Source organism: Crinia signifera, chromosome 1 (genome assembly GCF_055691185.1).
Source record: "Crinia signifera chromosome 1, ASM5569118v1, whole genome shotgun sequence".
NCBI lineage: Eukaryota > Metazoa > Chordata > Amphibia > Anura > Myobatrachidae > Crinia > Crinia signifera.
This window is the reverse complement of record NC_139217.1, coordinates 461870442-461891508: the sequence shown is the minus strand read 5'-3', so window position 1 is coordinate 461891508 and position 21067 is coordinate 461870442. Positions and strand designations below refer to the sequence as shown.

General features: G+C 45.5%; 1 protein-coding gene across 6 annotated transcripts in view; it reads right to left on the bottom strand.

Moving 5' to 3' along the window:
- Positions 1-21067, bottom strand: part of PDZD2 (PDZ domain containing 2) — a 262332-nt gene that overhangs the window by 117926 nt on the left and 123339 nt on the right. Inside the window, exon 1 of one of the 6 annotated variants that reach the window (XM_083155283.1) lies at positions 212-425. The exons of the other annotated variants lie outside the window; for them this stretch is intronic. The gene's annotated coding sequence lies outside the window, so the exon portion shown is untranslated. Of the gene's footprint in view, positions 1-211; positions 426-21067 lie in introns of those variants that run through there. 6 annotated transcript variants of the gene reach the window in all.

Below are 21067 nucleotides of genomic sequence, written 5' to 3'. Positions count from 1 at the left end.
AAGAACCACATGACAGAACATACTGTATATGGGGGAACGACCATATGTCCATCCATCACCAGAACACCAGTAAATGATTAAGTCTCCTGTACATCTTTCCCATAACTGAGAACAGCACTTATTAGTCAGAGCAGCTGCACCACAATAACACTCCAGGAAAGTACATACAACATTACCCAGTGCTACTTGTAGGATGCTCCACGTTCCATACCTTGTTATCACGCAACCCCTGCACTAATTCTTCTGCCTGGCAGCATCAGGAGACCCATAATCCAGCCATGCATGGTCCTGTTTACATGGGAGCCTCTGGAAGTTACTGGGGGGACTCTCCTGCACACATCCCGGGCTGGGATCTCCGCTCAGCTCCATGCATCCTTCCTGCTCTCCAGTCTCCTCTAGCTGTGTGTGCAGCAGCAGCAGAAGCCTGTGCATCAGTCCTGCCCACAACAGCTACTGTACAGCCGCCACACCTACTCCACATTCATCCCTCATTAACCCCTGGGATGCTGGGAGCAGAGTGATGTCATGTATCGGGATCAGCGCTAACTCACCCACTACTGATTCACAATTCTTCTGATTGGCTTTAAAAATAAAAAAAAAAAGCTTCCTTTTTTTTCATACTTTTTGCTGATTATTGCACATTGACGACACCATGAAGGTCGACATACACTACGGCCTAGGTTGACATGGCTATGGTCGACACAAGCATTAGGTCATCCATGAAAAGGTCAACATTAGTTTTTCAAATTTTTATTGTCCTGAATTTCATCTTATCTTATTTATTTACAGTTTCTTATATACTGTAGCGCAGCCGATTCCGTTGCGTTTTACAACAGGAAGCAGTGATACAACACTGAGAGGTAGGAGGGTCCTGCTCGCAAGCGAATTTCAACGTGAGTCGACATGAACACCGTATCAGTGCACAGCGGCGTTCACCGTGCTCCGGGGACACTTTTATATTCTCCCTCCGCACCCTAATGGATGGTAGGGAAAAAAGATCTGAAAAACTCATGTCAACTTTTTTCACTGTTGACCTTCAGACCTTGTCGACTTTAGCTATGTCGACCCTTTTTTATATGTTGACCTAAGCATGTGTTGACCTAAACGGTCGGTCTTTAGAGGTCGAACTCATGTATGTTGACTTCATAGTGACTGTATCCCACATCGATAATTGGGAAAAGATGATTTTCATGTATATACCGCATAATAGTTTAAGAATAACATGGCTTACTGAAAGCAGAGTGCAATAGAAATCAGCAGCAGCAGCATAATGGTGCTTCTAGCACAGTCTGGTCTGTACACCAGTGCTGAATTACAGACCAGAATGTGCTAGAATCGCCACAGCAGAGAGCAACACCCCAGGCAGGAAAAGAGGAACTGCACGGGTTTTGAAAGATGCAGGGTGCGAGAATAAACACTACGGTAACTATCCGTAAGCCGGCGCACAGGAGAACTCTACCGGCAGAGACGTATCTGTGTAGTGTGCGGCTTACTCCAAAAATGTATTTTTGAAACTGGTTTGGACTAATCACCAACCTGCGAACTTCGCATGTACATAAAAGTATATTATAATAATGAAGCCTAAAATATTATGTATTAATATGCAAAACCAAAGCACTAATGCATTTGCAATCTCTAAACGATTTATTCAATGTGAAGGGCTTGGTTCGGAGTTGAAGGCGCGTCCGTTGGCGGACGTATATCTTGCGCATGTTTGCACCACGCAGGCTCAGGGAAGCTATCCGTGCAAAGTCCTTTGCACTTCAGTCCCAGCTATGCTGACGCAATGGTGCGCTGACCGGTATGTCGGCGGCACAGAAGTGCGCTGCGCAGGGTTAGGACACAAACACCGTCTGCACCTATTACAGGGTCACTACAAGTGTGCAATGATGAGGCGTACAAATACCAAACCAAGCTTACATGCGGAGATGGAACCCATTCATCTCACATGTACACAATGCCGGAGGGCATATTCCCAGGGGAGATGAGTTAGCGCCTGGGCGGAAGGGATGCCGGCAGTCACAATACAGATGCTGCATCCAAAACTAAAATATGCGGAGACCAGTAACGTTAGGGTGTGGGGGTGAGAGGGTTAGGTTTGAGCACTAGAGGGGGACTTAAGGCCCCCATGCACTAAAGCGACTCCCAGAGTGGAGAAATCACTCGCGATCCCCCTTTAGCGGCAAGACTTTGATATATCGTATACGGTCCTTTTGCATACGATATATCGCATGCGATAGCAGCCAAGCCTGCATGGCTTGGCGATGATCAGACAGATCTCACCTGCAGCGCAATGCGAGTCACAGGCTCATGGAACCGCGCATTGGACTTGCTTTCAAATACATGTGATTTTGACACTTTTTATACTATTGATCACCGCATAAAAAAATGACCAAATCGCATGTATATTGCTTGTGTATGAGCACCTTTAGGGTTAGGCTTGGGGGACGTTAGGGTTACAATGAACGCTGCCATCGCCCACTGCTGACCATCCGTGTATATATATATATATATATATATATATATATATATATATATATATATATATATATATATATAGTCCTGGGGTTGCTCGGCACTCTGGACGATAAGGTTAATAACTGTGGTGCCCTCAATGGTTAGGTAGAAAGGTTCTGTTCCCCGGTGTCAAACAGAACCTTTCTACCTAACCATTGAGGGCACCACAGTTATTGATGGAGCCTGTATAACGCCACTTGTCACTTTTAATAAATGGTGATTTATTTCTAAAAAATTCCGTTGGAGTGCCGCTTCAGTTTTCTTCCGGGTCCTTCACAAGACACCGGGGAACAGAACCTTTCTCTATATATATATATATATATATATATATATATATATATATATATATATATATATATATATATATATCCCTCGCCCAATATACCACCCGCTCTGCATCATTCCCAAAATGCTTCACTAGTGATTGGCAAACTTCTGCCAGTGAGATATTGCCCCTTCTCCACAATATAAAGCATCCAGTCAGCTTCCAACTGTCATTTCATGGACTGTGCTAGGAAAATGACATTTAGAAGCCGATTGGTTGATTCAGGAATTTCCCTACTTTCTCCAACGATTGATACATTAAGGGGAAAAAAAAATTAAAAGATGCATTTTGTTACACATACACACAAACTGTACATACACACTATTATGTATGAAGCTATTTAATATTTACGGAACACAATTCCAAGGCCCTTATCCTGGTTCACTCGCAGAGGCAAATTCCTTCTCAAATGGGCAGAACCATGTGCACTGCAGGTGGGGCAGGTGTAACACGTGCAGAGAGAATTAGATTTGGGTGACTTATTTTGTTTCTGTGCAGGGAAAATACTGACCACCTTATTTTTATGCTGCAATATAGATCTCACTGTGAAGTACAAAACCCACCCAAATCTAACGCTCTCTGCACAAGTTACATCTGCCCCCTGCAGTGCATATGGTTCTGTCCACTTGAGAAGGAATTTGCCTCTGCGAGTAAACCAGAATAAGGCCCTAAGTGCCGAGAGCTGCATTCACAACCCAAATAATTACCACGGTCGGCTAAATCCTGTATAACATAATAGGGTCAGCGCATGATCAACACTGGTGTAATTATTAGTCAGACCGATAGACTGGGGATACACAGTATGTACCAGATTGCATTAAAACTCTTCTTCATTTCACAATGGATATGTACAAATCAATATATGCATCAATATTGAGTCATCCCTGTAAGCAGCTTAGTGATCATCTCTTTCCACTAAAATGTTCCCCTGTAATTAGGATATAATGAGTGTTAAGCGGAGATTGCACGTGTTACAACGAGATTCAACAGATGACTGTGACGGCAGCAAAAACCCTTCTCAGAAGGATCCAACAACTCTCCGCGGCTGGGAATACGGAGGTTTAAGCTGTGATTTTGGCTCAGAGTGAAAATGTACAGGATCTGCCCCATACAGTATACACATGGTCATAATTCACTTTTAATATTATTCTTTACTTGCACATCTATGTAAATAGAAGGGATGGTAACACAAGCACATGACGTCCGATGACGTGGGACAGAAGGTAAAGAGGTCACAATCCATGAGATGTGATAGGTGAGTAGTACTAGTATAATCACAGTACATGCTGGTGTGGAATGTGTGGAATTACTGTAAAGAACCAGTAGTATCAGACAGTAACACTAAAGTTGCCGCTGGCTACTAGTACCTCTGTACAGCTACTGGGGGGGTCATACAGTCGGGATGAGGAGTCAGAGAAAGAAAGGAGGAGACAGGAAAGATGAACCAGTCTATGTAGATATATTTAGAATGTCTGTTGCTGTCAACAATGACCATTGTAGTTGCAGATTTTCTAAAATGCCTGGCTGACTCCTGAATTCCCACCATATTACCTATCCTACTGGTCTGTCTGGGTGACTCCTGAATTCTCACCATATTACCTATCCTACTGGTCTGTCTGGGTGACTCCTGAATTCCCACCATATTACCTATCCTACTGGTCTGTCTGGGTGTCTCCTGAATTCCCACCATATTACCTATCCTACTGGTCTGTCTGGGTTACTCCTGAATTCCCACCATATTACCTATCCTACTGGTCTGTCTGGATGACTCCTGAATTCCCACCATATTACCTATCCTACTGGTCTGTCTGGATGACTCCTGAATTCCCACCATATTACCTATCCTACTGGTCTGTCTGGGTGTCTCCTGAATTCCCACCATATTACCTATCCTACTGGTCTGTCTGGGTGACTCCAGAATTCCCACCATATTACCTATCCTACTGGTCTGTCTGGGTGACTCCTGAATTCCCACCATATTACCTATCCTACTGGTCTGTCTGGGTGACTCCAGAATTCCCACCATATTACCTATCCTACTGGTCTGTCTGGATGACTCCTGAATTCCCACCATATTACCCATCCTACTGGTCTGTCTGGGTGACTCCTGAATTCCCACCATATTACCTATCCTACTGGTCTGTCTGGGTGACTCATGAATTCCCACCATATTACACATACTACTGGTCTGTCTGGGTGACTCCTGAATTCCCACCATATTACTGTACCTATCCTACTGGTCTGTCTGGGTGACTCCTGAATTTCCACCATATTACCTATCCTACTGGTCTGTCTGGGTGACTCCTGAATTCCTACCATATCACCTATCCTACTGGTCTGTCTGGGTGACTCCTGAATTCCCACCATATTACCTATCCTACTGGTCTGTCTGGGTGACTCCTGAATTCCTACCATATTAACTATCCTACTGGTCTGTCTGAGTGACTCCTGAATTCCCACCATATTACCTATCCTACTGGTCTGTGTGGGTGACTCCTGAATTCCTACCATATCACCTATACTACTGGTCTGTCTGGATGACTCCTGAATTCCTACCATATTATCTATCCTACTGGTCTGTCTGGGTGTCTCCTGAATTTCCTCCATATTACCTATCCTACTGGTCTGTCTGGGTGACTCCTGAATTCCCACCATATTACCTATCCTACTGGTCTGTCTGGGTGACTCCTGAATTCCCACCATATTACCTATCCTACTGGTCTGTCTGGGTGACTCCTGAATTCCCACCATATCACCTATCCTACTGGTCTGTCTGGGTTACTCCTGAATTCCCACCATATTATCTATCCTACTGGTCTGTCTGGGTGACTCCTGAATTCCCACCATATTACCTATCCTACTGGTCTGTCTGGGTGACTCCTGAATTCCTACCATATTATCTATCCTACTGGTCTGTCTGGGTGACTCCTGAATTCCCACCATATTACCTATCCTACTGGTCTGTCTGGGTGACTCCTGAATTCCCACCATATCACCTATCCTACTGGTCTGTCTGGGTGACTCCTGAATTCCCACCATATCACCTATCCTACTGGTCTGTCTGGGTGACTCCTGAATTCCCACCATATTACCTATCCTACTGGTCTGTCTGGGTTACTCCTGAATTCCCACCATATTACCTATCCTACTGGTCTGTCTGGGTTACTCCTGAATTCCCACCATATTACCTATCCTACTGGTCTGTCTGGGTGACTCCTGAATTCCTACCATATTACCTATCCTACTGGTCTGTCTGGGTGTCTCCTGAATTCCCACCATATCACCTATCCTACTGGTCTGTCTGGGTGACTCCTGAATTCCCACCATATCACCTATCCTACTGGTCTGTCTGGGTGACTCCTGAATTCCCACCATATTACCTATCCTACTGGTCTGTCTGGGTGACTCCAGAATTCCCACCATATTACCTATCCTACTGGTCTGTCTGGATGACTCCTGAATTCCCACCATATTACCCATCCTACTGGTCTGTCTGGGTGACTCCTGAATTCCCACCATATTACCTATCCTACTGGTCTGTCTGGGTGACTCATGAATTCCCACCATATTACACATACTACTGGTCTGTCTGGGTGACTCCTGAATTCCCACCATATTACTGTACCTATCCTACTGGTCTGTCTGGGTGACTCCTGAATTTCCACCATATTACCTATCCTACTGGTCTGTCTGGGTGACTCCTGAATTCCTACCATATCACCTATCCTACTGGTCTGTCTGGGTGACTCCTGAATTCCCACCATATTACCTATCCTACTGGTCTGTCTGGGTGACTCCTGAATTCCTACCATATTAACTATCCTACTGGTCTGTCTGAGTGACTCCTGAATTCCCACCATATTACCTATCCTACTGGTCTGTGTGGGTGACTCCTGAATTCCTACCATATCACCTATACTACTGGTCTGTCTGGATGACTCCTGAATTCCTACCATATTATCTATCCTACTGGTCTGTCTGGGTGTCTCCTGAATTTCCTCCATATTACCTATCCTACTGGTCTGTCTGGGTGACTCCTGAATTCCCACCATATTACCTATCCTACTGGTCTGTCTGGGTGACTCCTGAATTCCCACCATATTACCTATCCTACTGGTCTGTCTGGGTGACTCCTGAATTCCCACCATATCACCTATCCTACTGGTCTGTCTGGGTTACTCCTGAATTCCCACCATATTATCTATCCTACTGGTCTGTCTGGGTGACTCCTGAATTCCCACCATATTACCTATCCTACTGGTCTGTCTGGGTGACTCCTGAATTCCTACCATATTATCTATCCTACTGGTCTGTCTGGGTGACTCCTGAATTCCCACCATATTACCTATCCTACTGGTCTGTCTGGGTGACTCCTGAATTCCCACCATATCACCTATCCTACTGGTCTGTCTGGGTTACTCCTGAATTCCCACCATATTACCTATCCTACTGGTCTGTCTGGGTGACTCCTGAATTCCCACCATATCACCTATCCTACTGGTCTGTCTGGGTTACTCCTGAATTCCCACCATATTATCTATCCTACTGGTCTGTCTGGGTGACTCCTGAATTCCCACCATATTACCTATCCTACTGGTCTGTCTGGGTTACTCCTGAATTCCCACCATATTATCTATCCTACTGGTCTGTCTGGGTGACTCCTGAATTCCCACCATATTACCTATCCTACTGGTCTGTCTGGGTGACTCCTGAATTCCTACCATATTATCTATCCTACTGGTCTGTCTGGGTGACTCCTGAATTCCCACCATATTACCTATCCTACTGGTCTGTCTGGGTGACTCCTGAATTCCCACCATATTACCTATCCTACTGGTCTGTCTGGGTGACTCCTGAATTCCCACCATATTACCTATCCTACTGGTCTGTCTGGGTGACTCCTGAATTCCCACCATATCACCTATCCTACTGGTCTGTCTGGGTGACTCCTGAATTCCCACCATATTACCTATCCTACTGGTCTGTCTGGGTGACTCCTGAATTCCCACCATATCACCTATCCTACTGGTCTGTCTGGGTTACTCCTGAATTCCCACCATATTACCTATCCTACTGGTCTGTCTGGGTGACTCCTGAATTCCTACCATATTACCTATCCTACTGGTCTGTCTGGGTGTCTCCTGAATTCCCACCATATCACCTATCCTACTGGTCTGTCTGGGTGACTCCTGAATTCCCACCATATCACCTATCCTACTGGTCTCTCTGGGTGATTCCTGAATTCCCACCAAAATAACCTATCCTACCGGTCTGTCTGGGTATTACTCCTGAATTTCCTCCATAGATGCCTATTTTCCTTGACTGTCTAGGGATTTTCCAAATGACACCTGAAATTCCATCATAGTTGCCTTCTCTCCCAAGAGGTGGCTAATCGGACTAGCCCGCTACCCCAGTGAAGTGGTCCAGGAACATTATTTAACACCCATTTTCCAGGACAACTAATTAAGCAATTTGTGGTGAATCGCTCACCATGAAGGCCCTAACTTCGTTGCCACCTAATTAATCTATTTCTTCAGCCATTACCGATTTATTTTGAAGAATCCCATTGGTGGAACCAGTTAGATTAACCCTGCATTAAGCCAATTCTCCTTCCTTTTCTAACCCCTGTGCTGCACAGTTACAATGTGTAGCCCTGTATTAGGGAGGCACAGCAGAATCACAAATCCCTCCCCCACAATGCTCAATAGTTTTGATTTTATAGGACACTCTGATTGACTACACACCAAACGGATGAGCTTGCAGTCATATGTTAGTGCATATGGAACCACTGCAGTGCGGAGAAGTAGGCTGGACGACTAATATGCTAATCACCCTGTCTGGCATGTAAATGGGTGTCACTTAAACTCCATGCGGCAACATTTAGAACATGTCACCGTTTTTAGCATATCGGCCATATTGTGTCCACATTTTGATTACATTCCGTAAAGCTGCTGAAATCCGTATGGTCTCCATTTTCCTAGATGGAGATATGCATCAAAGTTTGTAGCGTTATAAAAAACCAACCTGACCCTAACTGACATTTTTTTAAACGCAGCCTGTAAAATGACATTTAGGAATGTATTAGTCGGTACTTTATCCCTCCAAGCTTTGATACATTTCCCCATTAGGTGATACATATTATGTGGTATTTATTAGTATCTTAATACATTAATTTAAATACCCCAATGGCTTGATTGTTTTGTAAAGCCCAGAATAGATTTTAAAAAAGGATCAAAAATAGCGCATTATCAGCAGTAACAATCACAAGCTGTTATAGCACCACAACCGTTATCATCCCCCTTGGAAATAACACTTAAAAAAATGTAATGATCCAACGCTCATCTGTGGTTTCCCTGCTGGAATAAGAACCCAAATGATGATCCTTAATAACAAACTGCATGATACAGTCACTAGCGATTCACGTGGTATGTGACATTCACATCTAATATGTTTACCACCAGCCTGGTGACTTGTGTGCCCCTTGCGGGTCTCTGGGCGGCTCCTGTACAAATCTTAGCGAGGATTTATTTTCATTACAAACCTTGTAGCTGTGGTAACAATATATCTCTATATTTACTGCAGCAAAAACTGATGTAACCATCGCATTCGCAAGGACTTCTACCAGTCAGTGAATCTCTAGCGCCTTCAGTGACGGATTGATTATAGTTCTGGAATGTCACCTCTAATGGGAGATTTGGGGTTTGCTCCTGGTTTGTTTTTAAATCGTACAATCATATCACAGGGTAATAAGCACATAGCTGACAAAATGTGTCAGACAAAATGAATCGCTAGTTTGCACTGATCAATTTGACGTAAGGAGTGTACATCTGTGCGCGACAGCTGCAATCAAGAAACGCTCTTGTGTAGCGAACACGGCTTTGTCTCACGCCACATTCTGTGTGTCATCTGTGATTTTGTACATAATTAAATCAAATTCCTGTATGGCAGGCATGCCCAAAGTCAGGCCCGGGGGCCAATTACGGCCCGTGCTGTCATTTTAAGTGTCCCGCAGCCTCCAGCTGGAAGCGGGCAGAGCATCAGATGTGGGAAGCACAGCACAGGACACTAAAGGTGGGGCCCTAGCGAGCGCGCCTTTCCCTTGCTGTCTGCTGCAGTGAGGAGGTGCCGGCCGCCACAGTCAGATGTGTTTGGAGTCCTACCCCTGCTGCTGCAATCGTATACAAACCTACTCCACAATCACAGTCACAGCAGTGTTTGGGGAGGGGGGTAGCAAGGGGGCCCAAGCATCTCCTGTCCTTGCAGTGCCTGCTTTGCCTCTCCTTCCTCTGGCTCACACAAGGGGCTGGGAAACATACAGAGAAGGGAGGGGGCAGAGTGGGGGACATACAGTGAAGGAGGGTCAGGCTGGGGGACATACAGTGAATGAAGGCAGTGATGGCCATTCATAGAAGGGGGAGCAGATTCAGGCTGGGGGACATACAGTGAATGGGGGCAGAGTGGAGCACATAGTGAATGGGGGTCATACAGTGAAGGAGGGTCAGGCTTGGGGACATACAATGAATTGAGGCACTGATGGATATTAAGAGAAGGGGGGCAGGCTGTGGGACAGAGTGAATGGGTGCAGAGTGGGGAACATACAGTGAATAGGGGACATACAGTGAAGGAGGGGCAGGCTGGGGTACATACAGTGAATGGGGGCAGGCTGGGGGAAATACAGTAAATGGGGGCAGGCTGGGGGACATAGAGTGAATGGGGGCAGAGTGGGGGACCATTCTGATGTGATTAATGATTCAAAGAATGTCAAGCTGAATGGTCGGCCCCCCACATTTTCACCTCACCAAATCTGGCCCTCGTCGCAAAATGTTTGGACACCCCTGCTGTATGGTAAAGTCTAGCCCAGCGACTCTTGTGGGGGTGGGGGTGATACAATACCTGTGCAGAAATTTAGCTCCCGGGCATCTATCTGTTCAATTACTCCACTTATCACAGATTTACAGAAATCCGTGTAAAGTAGGGTTTTAGGGGGCTAGTAGCAACCGGACAGCTGTGTTACAATGGGCACGTAGCTTGGGAGTTTCAGCTTAATGCATATACAATAAGACTCCGTTACGCCAGAAATATTGGGAACCTGGTTGACAGTAGCAAGGTCGACACGGGTATTTTTATATTTTTTGGTGCCGAATGTCAGAGGGGTGCCCATGGACACTGTGTATGTGCATGGCCTGCTTAAGGCACTATTATATTCCTCTACAGAATATCCACTTGGATAGTAGAGTAGGAACTAAGTGGAACGGCATCAAGAAAAGACAAAATACCGGGGTCGACCTTTCTACTGGTCGACCAGGTTGATGTCGATACTTAACTTCCATCCAACTCCCGTTACTGTCAATCTACACAAGTGCGTCAAAGTCTAGGCATCTATCTAGATGGTTTTGGTGTCCATGTCGACATAAGTCGACATGGACGACATATAAGTGTACTGCTTTGCTCACTATGCTTGGGGAACACTATTATAATCTCACTTTATGACCACTTGGATAGTAAAGTATGTAAAAAAACAGTAAAAAAAACCCATGAAAAACTTATGTCAACCTTTTTTCTGTGTCGGCACTTTGAAAATGTCGACCCTTTTCATGTGTGGACCTTTTGACTGTCGACCAACAGTATGAACCTAGTTATTATCGACCTATCAAACGCGTCCCATCGGGGCCAGATTTGTAAACCACCACACAGGCCAGGAATAGCAGCAGTGAGGTCATAGTCCCACGGGATTCAGCCTATCAGCATGGAAATATGACTTGCAATTACTAGCAGCATGTATTTTAACTTGTCCAATAATAAGGGATTTGGTAGAGGTGTCGTCTGAGCCCATTACCTTTGTGCCTAGGAGACGACAGTAGTTGAAAGTAGCCCCGGTAATATCGCTTCCTACAAACACTGACATTTGGATATACGGTCTGGGAGAACTGGAGGGAATGATGCGGAGAGAAAAGGAAATGACCAGTTCCTTAGTGCTTACAACACTCCATCATCAGGATACATTTTAATGAGAAGCTTTGAACACAGGTGTCACTTGGAGAGGACAGGTGGCGCTGCGCCTATAATGACCCAACATCAGCCAGCAGCTATACGGGGGGCATTAAAACAAGGGGTGTTGGTAATAGATGGAAATGTTCCATTTAATAAAGTCTATACGTTGCGCTTTACAATAGTAGACAGTGATAAGACAAACTGGGTAACAACAGACAGACTTGGGGGTTAGAGGGCCCTGCTGCAAGCTTACAATTATAGGGATATAGGGGGGAAACACAAGGACAGGCACCAGTAATAGCATAGCAGTCCCACCAAGTTACAGAGGTCCAGAAGGGAAGCAATATAATACATAAGTGCCTCGGAGGGTTATGCATGTAGAACTTAAATATGATAGGCTTGCCCGAAGAGGTGAGTTTTCAGGGAACGCTTGAAACGCTTGAGTGTTTGCTTTACTGTGCTGGAAGCGTTAATAAGGTTATACATTTTTTTCCCAATATTAGCCTTAATTTCTGGGGCATGTAGGTCTAATGCCTTCTCTCACGCTGCCCAGCGCCTTACGTATAACAATATCGTGACTTCCTGGAAATATTACTAACATTCCCCGAAATGGGATGTTACAAGTTGATCATCCCAATCCAATCTGTGCCTCCTCAAATAAATGGCTGTACTGTATAACTATACTGTATATCTTCCCCTTGTCATTATCCATCACATCACCTTTCCTACTCGGTTATAATTGGTAAACCCACTAACAAAAGACACATTCCACGACAATGAGAAGCGAGATAACTCTGAACCACTGTACTAATAAACAAAGGAGACATTGATTACGGTGAATTGGTCTTACGTTATTCGATTAGAATTGGAATCTAAATGTAATAAAGAAACAATGATTTGTAAAATATTATTTTTCTTTATTAAATTTGGTATCCAAATCTAATAAAAAATAAATGACTAAAGTACGAGCGAGCAGGAGCAGGCTGTAGCAGGTGTGAGCCAAACAACATGCCAGAAGTCAGCGTCTTATAGAACTCACCCCAGTGCATTACGGTTGCCAATAAGAGTGCCTCGTCCCCCCCAACATTACCTAATGAAAACTGGGCCCAGTGTGCTGGACACAACTGTGATGCCCATGGGAGTTACATTGCCAAAATATATACTCCCGCTGCAGTTGACCAAACATTCACCATATTGGCCATTGTTTTCCCATCCCAAAAAGATAGGAAGACCTTAAGCGTACTCATCTTAGTCAACCAATGCACTTCCCCAAAATGATGTACCTTACTGGTACACAGGATGTTCCCAAGGCAGTTGTCCAGATTTTACCGACACTAATGGCCAAAACATCCCAGCTAGGTGATCCTCAGTCACAGGTCATCCAAATGTGATATATCCGAGATCTTGGCCCATGTGAAGATGCTCTTTTCCAAACTAGACAAACAGGAACTCATGCCACCCAAGATCCTCCTTGAAGATGGTCACACACAAGGACTTAGGGGAGGAATGTACTAAGTCTTTATCATAGTAAGTGGAGAATGATAAAGTACCAGCCAATCAGCTCCTAGCTGCCGTGTTCAGGCTGTGCATGAAAAATAAAGGTAGCAGCTGATTGGTTGGTACATTATCTCTCTCCACAGCTCAGTACCTATGCCCCCTTTTTTGCTATGACATTTAAGAGGTGAGTAGTTGGTCATTCTGCAGTAGTTACATCAAACACATGGTGCCTTAGGACTCAACATTATATGCAGTGGTGCTGAGAGGGGGAAGGGGGTACTAATTACCCACGCCCAGGTTTTTTGGATGCGCCAGTGGGGACAAGTTACCTGGCAGAGGCAAAAGCAGCTCCTTTTAACCCAGCACATGCTGCTGTATGCTGGGCTGCAGTGTGGCCAGGTAGGTGCTTAAAGTACGATTTGTTTTCTTATTTTATTATAAGAGTACATAACCACGCCTCCCATGACTGGGCCACGCCCCCTGAAAAGTACTGCGACCTGCCAAGCTCTCTATAGCCCTGATTTTATGGTATAAAGAGGTTTGGCATGCCAATGTTTGTAGAAACACACAATGTGTGTATTAGGCCTAAAGCATAGCCAAATGAATCAGCAAGGATTTGGGCACAGCTTTGACCTATATCAAACCTTATCTAATATATATATATATATATATATATATATATATATATATATATATATATATATATATATATATATATATATATATATATATATATATATATATATATACTAGGTGATTCATCGCGCCCTACGGGCGCTCTTCACATCGTCGTAAGGGGCTGCGCCCCCTTAATTTGTGAACATTTGTATATGAGAAAGATGGTTAGAATTGTATGAAAGATGGCCTGTATTGCAACTTGAGTTATAGGTGAAATGTGTTAAATAGAGAGCATATGATGTGGAAGGGGGTGTGTATTGTTTTGTTTAATTAAAAAGCGGTTACAGAGTAAGATGTACATTGATAGTGTGGATGGTACAGTGACATTTGTGGGTGTGGGGGGGGGGGGGGCTGTGTGTGCATGTTGTTTAGGTGTGTGTGTGCAATAGTATAGTAGGGTGTTTCTGAGTCAGGGGCTCCCCACTGGCGGAGGTCACGACACAGGAAAACAGGAGGCTGGGTAGTGATAGGGGTGTGTGGGCATAAGGGGGACTAAAGAGGAGGGTGGGAGATACTGTGCAGCTTCTGCCAGGGGGTGAGGGTCCAGCGTGGCAGTACAGGAGTACAGGATGGTGGCCCTTAGTCAGTGTCTCCTCCTACTGGGTGGGAGTTCGGGTGCATGAGAGCAGGAGGCGGGGCTATGAGGCATGATAGGGGCATGTGGGCAAAACAGCGTCAGCGACTCCCCAATGGTGGAAGTTACGGTTAAGGAGAGCAGGAAGCTGGGTAGTGATAGGAGTGTGTGAGTATACGGGGGACTAAAGAGGGGCTTAGGGGTGCCGTGAATTGCGTGAGGGACGCGGGGGGTGCTGTGAATCAAGGGAGGGGGGGGCGCAGGTGTCGGCGAATCGCGGGAGAGGGCGGGGGTCTGCAAAGCGTGGGAGGGGGCGTGAATTGCGCGAGGGGGGGGTGCTAATCGCGGGAGGGGGGTGCGCGGGGGGTCCGTGAATTGCGGGAGGGGGGGCACGGGGCGCGATGAATCACCTAGTTGGTTATATATTCTTGTAGAAGGATGGTAGGATGTTGCTGTCATTCAGAATGCATTTACATAAACAGTAATAGTAGCAATAAAAGATCTGACTTAAAACACCTACAGTAAAACAGAACAGGTGTTATATATTATACAAAGAATTGGTTGATGATGTGTAGGTTGACGTGCACATAGTTCATAGTTGTCACTGGAAAAAAATTGCTACAAGAAAAAATCAACACAGAAAGTTCAACACATGTAAATGGTTGACATAAATGTGGCACTTCATCGGTGTCCATGTCGACACATGAGAATGAATATGAAAACATTCAAAAAAAGAAAAATAAATCTTCTAAAACTCATGTCAACCTTTTTCATTGTTGACCATAGCCATGCCAATGTTTTGCATGTGCCATTTAATCCTGGGGTTGCCATGAATCGCGCACGGGGGTGGGGGGGGAGGGAGGAGGTGAGGGGTGTCCACGAATCACGGGAGGAGGGGTCGTGGGTGGGGGGGTGTGGGTGCCGCGAATCGTGGGAGGGGGGGGGCGCGGGGGGGTTGCAGTGAATCACGGGAGGGTGGGTCGCAGGGGCGGGGGGTTGCCGCAATGACAGGAGGGGGGTCAGAGGTGGGGAATCGCGGTAGGGGGGGTCGTGGGGGGCACCGTGAACCGCGGGAGGGGGGGCCTGGTGCGAATCGTGGGGGGGGGTCGCGGGGTGCCGCGAATCGCAGGAGGGGGGGTGTGTCACGGGGTGGGGCCGCGAATCGCGGGAGTCACCGGGGGGTGCCGCGAATTGCGGGGGGTGTGCTGCAAATCACGGGAGGGGGGTCGCGGGGGGTGCCACGAATCGCCACAAGAAAAAATCAACACAGAAAGGTCAACACATGTAAATGTTGACATAAGTGTGGCACTTCATTGGTGTCCATGTCGACACATGAGAATGAATATGAAAACATTGAAAAAGTTAAAAATAAATCTTGTCAACCTTTTTCATTGTCGACCATAGCCATGTCAGTGTTTTGCATGTGCCATTTAATCGTGGGGATGCCGTGAATGGGGGGGAAGGGGGGGGGGGGGAGGGAGGTGCATACCTCCCAACATGATCCTCTCCAGGAGGGACACATTGCTCTGTTTCTGGACTTTCTTCTTAATTTATGGATTACCATCACCTGTGCTTAAACTTTCTTATCAATTACCCTGTTTAAAACAGGTGATGACAATCATAAATTAAGATGGAAGTCCAGAAACAGAGCATTCTGTCCCTCCTGGAGAGGGTCATGTTGGGAGGTATGGCGGTGTGGGGCGCTCACCTGGTGTGTCTGGTGAGTAGCTGTGTCTTTGCTGTGTAACATGGAGAGGCAGAGGGTGTCTGGCACTGTCTGTGGGCTCACTGGGCTGGTTCTCTGTCATGTGAGTCAGTCATGTGAGTCAGAGGCTCCACCCAGCGTTAGAGCTCCAGACACACTTTGAGTGACAGATGTAGCCAAATATATAAGAGATATATATATATATATATATATATATATATATATATATATATATATATATATATATATAGAGAGAGAGAGAGAGAGAGAGAGAGAGAGAGAGAGAGAGAGAGAGAGATCTACACGCACACACACACACACACACAATTAGTATTTGGAAAAATTCTAGGCAGGTGTGAAAAAATGATGCAAAGTAAGAATGTTTGCAAAAATAGAAGTGTTAATAGTTATTTTACTGGGAGAGACCTTGCTGATGCAGTATAACTACCTTTTGTCTGGTGGCTGTGCTCAGTGTTGCCATGGTGTATGACTTGTGCTGCACCTCACCCAATTTTAAGGGTTCTACACAGCTGTTTCGGTTTCAGTTAATGACTGTGTTTCATCCTACATATGCAAATGATGATCATTATCACCTGTTTAGTATGACTGGTTAATCATACACCTGACTATAATCCTACAAATTCCCTGACTTTGTGTAAATGTACCTAGAAGAATTGATGGATTGGCACTTCTCCTCTGCGAGACTCACTATCAGCATGGAGGAGAGCGCTAATGGGCAGAGATGAATCACAGCGAGGTCATGCTTACCAACCTACCAACACACCGAGACACACAAGGTCACTCTTAGCTATTTTACAGTGGCAGTGTGGCTGACACCCAACAGGCTACCATACATCAAGGGTGATTACCACAAGGGCGCGCTATACAGTGGATTAGCCAACATTTATATGTAAAGGGTCTGTACAGAGGAGTCTGTAATACACAAACAAGCCAACAAAAGCGCAGGTAATACTAACGGTGACACTGAGCGTCCTATCTACTTCACTGGAAGGTCACTGGCTGTGAGGTTGGATAGGCGCGCACTGAAAGGGAATGAATGCTGCATCAGGCTCATGATATACTCAATGAGAAGGAGACTGTAAATGTACACAACTATAGGAGAAGGGAGTAGAAAAAGAGGTTCTAGGTGCATGTGGGGAACAGAATCGAGTGTGCAGATGTGGTTCGCACTGGTGACAGGTAAGAGGCAGGCAAGAAGGAGGAGAGGTGCAAGGGTTCCGTCCTTCCTGAGCTGCACTCTGCACCACCAGGGTACAATGTACGATAATTGCCGTATAGAACCCAAGTCAAGTGTTGCTCCATTTTGCCGCGCACAGCGGGTGGAAATTACATTTGCGTAATTTTGGCCCGTCACATTAAGAGCCTGGTAACTAGTTACCTATAAAATGTAAAGGCCGTAGAAGATTTTTTATCTGGTCCTGCCATGTTACAGGCTGTGTTTGAGAATTGACAGTTAGGAGCTAGTTGGCTGCTCCTTTATCTCTCTTTGGGACAGATGTATTAAGCTTCAAAAAGTGATAAAATGGAGAGCGATAAACCAACACCCAATCAGCCCCTACCTGACATTTTTCAAACCCAGTCTGTAACATGACAGGTAGGAGTTGGTTGTTTATCACTTTTTGAAGCTTAGTACATCTGGCCCTACAGTATATCACCCTGCACATTATTTTGTTAATGCTTAATACGTTAACAATATATTTTGGGAAGTTTTGCAAGTATTGATACAAAAAACTGCTGCCTGCAATATGTTTTTTTTTTTTGCTTGCAACTATGTATGCACGGTTAGATTTATTTTCTTCTTTCTAAGCACAAAAACACTATGCAATAAATTCCAAATGCAACTTGACCTTGTGGGAATTCATCCCTAAGCATATCAGCATGGTTTTCGTGTATTAAATGTGATTTTATTTTGAACACTGGACTGTCTGCATCTTGTAGGCACTACCTATATACAGCAAAACATTGTCCGGTACTTATGTAGTATCTGGGCTGCCGATTTTGTGATTGTATGCCTTACCTTAAGGCATACAATCAGATGCGATGCGATGCGATTCGATACGATTTTGCATAGGATTCAATGTTAAGAAGGTCCTGTTCATTTCCCCACTATCCAAGTGGGCATAGAGTTGATTTTATATAGCGTGGCGAGCGCAGCGAGCCACCGAGCCCGAAGCGTGGCGAGCGAAGCGAGCCCCGCGAGGGGACGCATATTTCTTAAAAAGTATTCTGTGTCCCCTCGCGGGGCTCGCTACGCTCGCCACGCTTCGGGCTCGGTGGCTCGCTACGCTCGCCACAGGTTTATATCCAACTCCATGCCCACTTGGATAGTGGGGAAAGGAAAAGGACCCCTTTTTCCCATTGAATTCTATGTTAAAATGGACTCAGACCATTTTAACATTGAATCCTATGGAAAAATCTTGACCATCGCATCGCATACGATTTGGTCGCATGCGATGCGATACGATGCGATCCGATCCGATTTCTAAATCGGCAGCCCAGATACTACATAAGTACCCATTGTCCTTGCAAAGAAACTCCATAGTGGCACCTCTGGTAGAATCAAAAGAATTTGGGAGATTAAGAGTGCAATGCCAGATAGAAGGAGATTTATGACAAAAACTGGAGCCTCCTGCAGGATGTGGGTTGGTAGGCCACAATGCAAAAGGCACAAAACCAGCATTTACAGTACAAGAAACAAACCTTCTCAAATACTTTGGCGCAGGAGAAACACCATAAGCTCACATTTATATTTTGTCACCAAAAAACCCTCCAAGAAGTAGAAATGGTCTGTGATGTATACAGTATATAGAAATCGTACACGAGGCAATGGCACAGGCCCAGTGTCTGCAGGAGAGAGAAATGAAGGCAATTTAAGTACATGAAACCGTTTAGCGAGGCCACAAGTTCAACAAAGAATACAGCTTTGATGGAGGGATTTATTGACCGCAAATAAAAAGCTCTGATAGCAAGAAAAACAAAACAGAAGTGCCTGACAGGACTGAAATGCTGGCCAGAAAATCCTCTGTCAGCAAGGTCCACCTGGGGCTAAATGTTTTCCCAGTCACTGCACAGAATGCTGCCATTTAGCAAGACTATTCTCCCTGTAATCCAGCGCACAAACAGCGGAGTACGTCCTCTGTGCGAGACACTAATTACTGCACATGGGGGGGTGGGGGGGGGGGGGGGGGGGGGGAGAGAGCAGCAACACCAAGAGACTGGTACGGAGTGGTTCATACCGTAAACGTACCTGGACTTTACAGAATTTCATTTCGGGGTAAAGTATACAATCCTAGCACCCTGCATCTTTCAAAACCAATTGCAGTTCCTCTTCCCTGCCTGGGGTGTCAGTCAAATTGTGAGTTAGAACCATACGCTATTTATGCCGCTATTTGGGGGTGCGCATGTGCGCTACGTTCTGTACGCACGCCGATTCATTCAATAATCGAACGGATTGAGAATTCGCACAACAGCGATCCACTCTGAATCAATTTGACTGACAGGAAGCTGGCGCTTGTAGGGGGAAACTGTCCGTTTTCAGGGAGTGGCAGTAAAAACGCAGGCGTTTAAAGGGTGGGTCTGTGACATCAGCACCGTCGTCCATCAGCCGGATTCTGTCGCAGAGTTGCGGAAGGGTCAGAGTTACGCACATTTGTACAGACTGGAACAGTTATTTGATTGTTCATGAATTGCTGATGGAACTGCATGTGAACAGTGACTCATTTGCAATTCACTCGCACATTTACACGGGGCAGAGGAGCGATCAGGCCTGAATCAGACCCTGTATACGATGACTTTGCACCAGTCACACTTGTATAAGCTTGGTTCCGTAGCACGTGCAGTGTGCAATATATACGATTCCGCAAACAGGTGTACGCTCCAAGTACGCCTCCGGTCCGAAGTCTGCATGATAAATTCCATTATTCCTCAATTACCTCTAATATTTCCTTTTCTCAGTCAGCAAAGCCGGAGTTACGGCCAAGAACGGTTCCTGGCAGCGCTACGTATTCACAATCACCTCTGCTATTATTCACATGAGCCAGGTGTGTGGAAGCATGTAAGACGATCCCGTCATCCTGTCCTGCATTCTACGGCTGCCTCTCGTGCCGGCCCGCCGCGTGGGGGATACCAGAGAGGGACTGCTGCCAAACCAGGGCTTAGGGGAGGAATGTCGGACCGGGCCTTACACATTCTCTATTGTATGTTAGGGGACTTTTGATTTTCGAAATCCCTTACTATTTTCATTTGTATTCTTGTGTTCCGTCCTGGGTTCCTATGGGGGACAGCTTCTATTTCATGTGCGGAATGCCCTATTACCCACAACTACGAAGTGCCCTGTGGGTGCTGCTGACTGTAGGGCACAGCCTGATCTGTTCATTAAAAGGTAACTCAACTTTGTAGAGTTTTAGCTGAGGTTTCCTAGCGGCATCAGGATGATAAGTCGACAGTCAATAGGTTCCACATGCACCGTGTTGTAGATAAAAAGTCAACATGCACTTGGTCGACATGAGATTTAATTTTTTTATTTTTATTAATTTTCTTTCTTTATTTTATTTTTTTCATACTTTATCATCAACATGGACTCCGATTGGGAATAAAGCGCACCGTGTGATGGTACGCGCTACACTAATTGGGGCTCTACATGCTCAGGTGTCGACATTGACACCAAAAAATGTAAAACACTCATGGCACACAATGAAGACCAAGTGCGTGTTGACATTTGTCGATGTTGACCTTTTGGCATTGACATAATGACTTTTAC